Raw genomic sequence first — 6,776 nt, forward strand, 5'->3', positions numbered from 1 at the left:
GTACCTCATAATAGGCCACTTTATTAGGGAAATATCATGGTCAAAGGTCACAGGTGTCAAGCTCTAGTCCTCAGGGCCGCATTCCAACATGTTTTCCAAGTGACCCTCGTTAAACGCACCTGCGTGAAAAGTTTTAGCTTCTTTCACGTTCTGCAGGAGCTAAAACTTTTCACGCAGGTGCACTTAACGAGGGAATTACACAGACACTCCATTAGGTACATCGCCATTTTCAAGTGTACCTCATAATAGGCCACTTTATTAGGGAAATATCATGGTCAAAGGTCACAGGTGTCAAGCTCTAGTCCTCAGGGCCGCATTCCAACATGTTTTCCAAGTGACCCTCGTTAAACGCACCTGCGTGAAAAGTTTTAGCTTCTTTCACGTTCTGCAGGAGCTAAAACTTTTCACGCAGGTGCACTTAACGAGGGAATCACACGGACACTCCATTAGGTACACCGCCATTTTCAAGTGTACCTCATAATAGGCCACTTTATTAGGGAAATATCATGGTCAAAGGTCACAGGTGTCAAGCTCTAGTCCTCAGGGCCGCATTCCAACATGTTTTCCAAGATTCCCTCGTTAAGTGCACCTGCGTGAAAAGTTTTAGCTCCTGCAGAACGTGAAAATGACCAAAAACTTTTCACGTAGGTGTGTTTAACGAGGGTAACTTGGAAAACATATTGGAACGCGGCCCCTCGAGGACTGGAGGTCGACACCCCTGGTTTAAGTGAAAAGTGCCACACCCGCCCTCACCCCCACTTTCTGATTGGCTGGTTGATCTGTGACATCACTCGGACACTCCATTAGGTACACCGCCGTTTTCAGGTGTAACTAATAACAGGCCAGTTCATTAGGGAAAAGTCATGGCCAAAGCTTACGTCTATGGTTTTATGGCACGAGCAACTGGCAAATTCTTCCATGATAAAAGATTTCAGGTGCCACTGGGATTTGAACTCGGGTCACTGTGGTGAGAGCGCAGAGTACTGACCACTACACTATGGAAACCTCGCTTGTATGGCATGGAAAATACGTATATGGTTTTATGGGGCAACACACGAGCAACTTGCAAATCTTTCCATGATAAAATATTTGAGGTACCACTGGGCTTTGAACTCGGGTTGCTGTGGTGAGAGCGCAGAGCACTGACCACTAAACTATGGAAACCTCACTTGTATGGCATGGAAAATACGTATATGGTTTAATGGGGCAACACACGAGCAACTTGCAAATCTTTCGTTGATAAAATATTTGAGGTACCACTGGGATTTGAACTCGGGTTGCTGTGGTGAGAGCGCAGAGCACTGACCACTACACTATGGAAACCTCACTTGTATGGCATGGAAAATACGTATATGGTTTTATGGGGCAACACACGAGCAACTTGCAAATCTTTCGTTGATAAAATATTTGAGGTACCACTGGGATTTGAACTCGGGTTGCTGTGGTGAGAGCGCAGAGCACTGACCACTACACTATGGAAACCTCACTTGTGTGACATGGAAAATACGTATATGGTTTAATGGGGCAACACTCGAGCAACTTGCAAATCTCTCCATGATAAAATATTTTAGGTACCACTGGGATTTGAACTCGGGTCACTGTGGTGAGAGCCCAGAGCACTAACCACTACCCTATGGAAACCTCACTTCTATGGCATGGAAAATACGTATATGGTTTTATGGACAACTCACAAGTGAGTAGATCAGTGGTCCCCAACCCTAACCCTAACCCTAGCTCTAATCGTAACCCTAACCCTAACCCCAGCCCTAACACTTGCCCTAACCCTAACCCTAACTCCAGCCCTAGCCCTAACCCTAGCTCTAACCCTAACACTAGCCCTAACCCTAGCCCCAACTCTAGCCCTAACTCCAACCCTAACCCTAGCCCCAAACCTAAACCTAACCCTAGCCCTCACCCTAACACCAGCCCTAACCCTAACACCAGCCCTAAACCTAATCCTAACCCTAACTCCAGCCCTAGCCCTAAACTAACCCTAATCCTAACCCCTAACCCTAACCCTAGCTCTAATCGTAACCCTAACCCTAACCCCAGCCCTAACACTTGCCCTAACCCTAACCCTAACTCCAGCCCTAGCCCTAACCCTAGCTCTAACCCTAACACTAGCCCTAACCCTAGCCCCAACTCTAGCCCTAACTCCAACCCTAACCCTAGCCCCAAACCTAAACCTAACCCTAGCCCTCACCCTAACACCAGCCCTAACCCTAACACCAGCCCTAAACCTAATCCTAACCCTAACCCTAACTCCAGCCCTAGCCCTAAACTAACCCTAACCCTAACCCTAATCCTAACCCCTAACCCTAACCCTAGCTCTAATCGTAACCCTAACCCTAACCCCAGCCCTAACACTTGCTCTAACCCTAACCCTAACTCCAGCCCTAGCCCTAACCCTAGCTCTAACCCTAACACTAGCCCTAACCCTAGCCCCAACTCTAGCCCTAACGCCAACCCTAACCCTAGCCCCAAACCTAAACCTAACCCTAACCCTAGCCCTCACTCTAACACCAGCCCTAACCCTAACACCAGCCCTAAACCTAACCCTAACCCTAACTCCAGCCCTAGCCCTAAACTAATCCTAACCCTAATCCTAACCCCTAGCCCCAACCCTAGCTCTAACCCTAAACCCAACCCCAACCCTAACCCTAGCCCCAACCCTAGCCCCAACTCTAGCCCTAACCCTAAACTAACCCTAACCCTAATCCTAACCCCTAGCCCCAACCCTAGCTCTAACCCTAAACCCAACCCTAACCCTAGCCCCAACTCTAGCCCTAACCCTAACCCTAGCCCCAAACCTAACCCTAACCCGAGCCCTCACCCTAACCCTAACACCAGCCCTAACCCTAACACCAGCCCTAAACCTAACCCTAACCCTAACTCCAGCCCTAGCCCTAAACTAACCCTAACCCTAATCCTAACCCCAACCCTAGCTCTAACCCTAAACCCAACCCTAACTCCAGCCCTAGCTCTAACCCTAGCCCTAACTCTAGGTCTAACCCTAATACAGCCTTAGCCCTAACCATAGCCCAAACTCCTAACCCTACCTCAAGCCCTCAGCTTTTGGGAGTTGTATGGTTTTATGGGGCAGCACACAAGCAACTGTGTTGCAAATTTTCCCATGATAAAAATATTTTAGGTACCACTGGGATTTGAACTTGGGTCACTGTGGTGAGAGTCCTGAGCACTAACCACTACACTCTGGAAACCTCGCTTATGCAGCATGGAAAATACGTATATGGTTTTATGGGGCAACACACAAGCAACTTGCAAATTTTTCCATGATAAAATATTTCAGGTACCACTGGGATTTGAACTCGTATCACTGCGGTGAGAGACCGGAGCACTAACCACTACACTATGAAAACCTCTCTTGTTTAGCATGGAAAATACATATATGGTTTAATGGACAACTCACAAGCGAAGTGATCAGTGGGCCCCAACCTTTTTTGCGCCACGGACCGGTTACGTGTCAGAAATATTTTCGCGGACCGGCCTTTATATAACTAAATAATACATTTATATAAATAAATAATACATTCATAATAAATATATAAATACAATGAAATAAAATGATACGACTGGCATAAAAACAAGTATAAACGACATAAGAATAAAACTCACCATTACGTTGAATTAGTGGGAGCACACGCTCAGTGAAACAAGCTCAGTGCTCCCACTAATTCAACGTAATGGTGAGATTTATTAATAAAACGTAATAAATAATAAACAAATAATTACTAATAAATAAATAAATAAATAAATAAATAAATAAATAAATAAATAAATAAATAAATAAATAAATAAATAGTCATTTTACTTGGTTTTATGCCAGTCGTATCATTTTATTTCATCTTATTTATATATGTATTATAAATGTATTATTTATTTATATAAAGGCCGGTCTGCGAAAATATTTCCGACACGTAACCGGTCTGTGGCGCAAAAAAGGTTGGGGACCACTGCCCTAAATTATAATATCAAACATGAACTAATTCTGTCACCAATGTTTGGTCACTAAATCAACACTGACTTGTATTTCAGTAGCACAATAGAAGAATTGGCCATCGAAAGTTGTTTCTTCTCCCTGGAGTGTAACGGTGAACGTAGCACCATTTCTGATCTTCCCATCTATTGTGAACAAACATAAAAAAGCCTAAACAAAATTAAAAATCTTCTACTTAGCGTATTCCCTCCTGGAGGCCTTGAATATTATCGATCCGTGTTGTTTTGCGGCGACTTTCTCCCTCATCTATCTTGCTTTGAGAGGCCGGCTTCTCATCATTTTCACCCTGAAATGTGAGCATTGATTGGGGGCTCCTCCGAGCCCCGGCTGGCAGACACCAGCTGCAACGCCGCCCGGCTGCCTGTTAACCCGGCGACCTTGAGGAAACTGCAGCCAAGCAGTTTGCAACAAGGAGGGACCACGCTGTCCCTGTCGTCTAACTCGTCCTCGCCCTTGTTGTTTGTGAATTAATCAGAGCAACGCAGAGACTCTCGTCTGTTCTCGTGTTGATGTTTTGTCCCGCCCTCCTTCTCTTCTTCCTAGGAGACACTGCGCTTTGCTCGACATCAATTTATTCATGTCGGGACACGCAGACGAGTCTGTCTTTGAAATGACATGACATGCTTTAAGCCGCTAAAAAGTGTGCAAGATCGCTGTGGTTAAATTCATGACGTGGCCGCTAGGGGCCACTGCTCACCCACCGGTTTTTTTCCTCTTGTGCTTTTTTCTCTGGTCTTTAATGCAAATGCCTGAACAACGCAATCCCAACACAATAGATGTTGGATCACACGCTCATAACAAAGACAGTCGATGTATGCACATAAATATTCATCTCAAACAACGTCAAAGCTTCTGCGGCCTCGCGGCAAGCCCAGATGTAAATTTCCACGCGAGCGGTCAGTTTGCGTTTGTTCTCGCCACTTGTGGATTAAAATGAAAAGAAATCAAAAGATGAAAAGATGAAAATAAAATAGATGTCATATTACCTTTAGCCTTTGTCAGTCGGGAATGTTGCTCGGGCTCTCAAAAAAACAGCCCCTATGGGAAGCCCACATTTCGACTGCTGATATGCTGTTATTCATTTTAACTTCTAAACCTTAACCCCACTTTAATTCTCGCATAACTTAACTACAGTTTGCAAAATTGAGATCAGGTGACATCAAGTCACCCAACACAATCATTTCCAGACGCAGTTAGTTCACAGTGAATGAGAAAAGTGATTATAATACCATTGTGATGATGATGGAAAAAAAAAGGCCTCTTTTAACAAACTTGATTAGACTCTCGCACATGCTAGGCAGCAGCCTGGAAAATTCTAAATATAATTCTCGCTCTGCATCTTTTATTCTCCCTGCGGTCGTGTGAACCTGTCGACGCCGATCACAAGCGAGATCCGAATTCAAATGAAGCAAATCAATCAAACGACTCTCTCATTCACCTCCCCGCCGGCGGCTGCCATTAACGACGAGCTAAAACCGGAATGTTTGTCCGCCTTCCTTCCGTGAGCTGTGGGACGGCGGGCGATACAGACGGGCTCAGGTGTGCTTCTGCTTTACCGCTTACCTTTGCTAAAGCTTTACAAATCACCACACCCAGCGGTCGCCCAACTGGCGGGACACGCGACCCCTCCCAGCGTCAACCCTGTCGTAGCCTCAATTAGCCGGGAATTAAAATCCTGCTCCACCGGATGGGATCCATGTGGGGCATCGCTCCTTAATTACCGCCATGCTCTATGTGCTGATTGTGCACAGGAAACAAATTCTGCAGCCTCTGCCCCGCCGCGGTTCCGTTGGAGCTTTTATGGAATCCTTCAAATCAGCGGGTTGACTAACATTTGCTGTTCAACTAATTTGAATACACACAGTGTCTCTCTGTTCTTCCACATCTTCTCCGTCCTCGGATAAAAGTATCCTCTCATTGAAGTAACAGTTTTTTTTGTGCTAGTTTTATACTCATTGGCTGCCATATTATGTTATGGGTAAAGTAATGGGCAAATGAAGCTTCATTTTTGTTTCATGAACCAGTTGTATTTTTCGACTGCTCTCGGTGGTACTGTTGGTTTAAGAACCTGCACGCTAGTGTGATTCAACCTGGATGATGAACAGAGAATGCCATCTAGAGGGCTAAATAAACACGACTGGGTCATGAATCATTTTGAAGCTTCATTTTCCCATCACTACAAATGTAATCTGGAGTGACAGTGGATGGACTGGCATGGGTCAGGACAAGCACTGGAAAGCAACTTACATATAAAATCATTGAATAACAATAGTCGACCTTCATGTCATCACAATACATTCCACACACCAAAGCCCTTTGACGTTTCTGCAGCGACCATTTGGCACAAGTAATATGGCCTTGCCAAAACCCAAAAGTAAAACAATCTAACATCGCTCAGTTGAGTTCTTAAGTGCCTGCGGATAAAGTCATGTCACGCTTGTCGCTCAGTGAAGAGGCGGGGTCTAATGAGATGCTATGCATGTCATGTCATGTTGCAGTCTGAAGAGCACATCCCGTCGCCTGCGTCCCATCTGGTTGGCGACTTCAGTGTGATTCAGCAAAAATTAGACCACTGGTCCCTTGATGCTCACTAAACTGAGGTCTTTTGAGGTATTGGATTTTGGAATTATGGTTGATTTGGAATATTGACTGGTTTCTGTCTATAAACTTGATTCAATAGTCCCAATTTACAACACACGCAAAGCATCCTTAGACAATCCTTTATTAGAAAAAGCGAAAAAAAAAATTCTGACCACTT

This window comes from Syngnathus acus, chromosome 3 (genome assembly GCF_901709675.1).
Source record: "Syngnathus acus chromosome 3, fSynAcu1.2, whole genome shotgun sequence".
In the NCBI taxonomy this organism is placed as follows: Eukaryota; Metazoa; Chordata; class Actinopteri; order Syngnathiformes; family Syngnathidae; genus Syngnathus; species Syngnathus acus.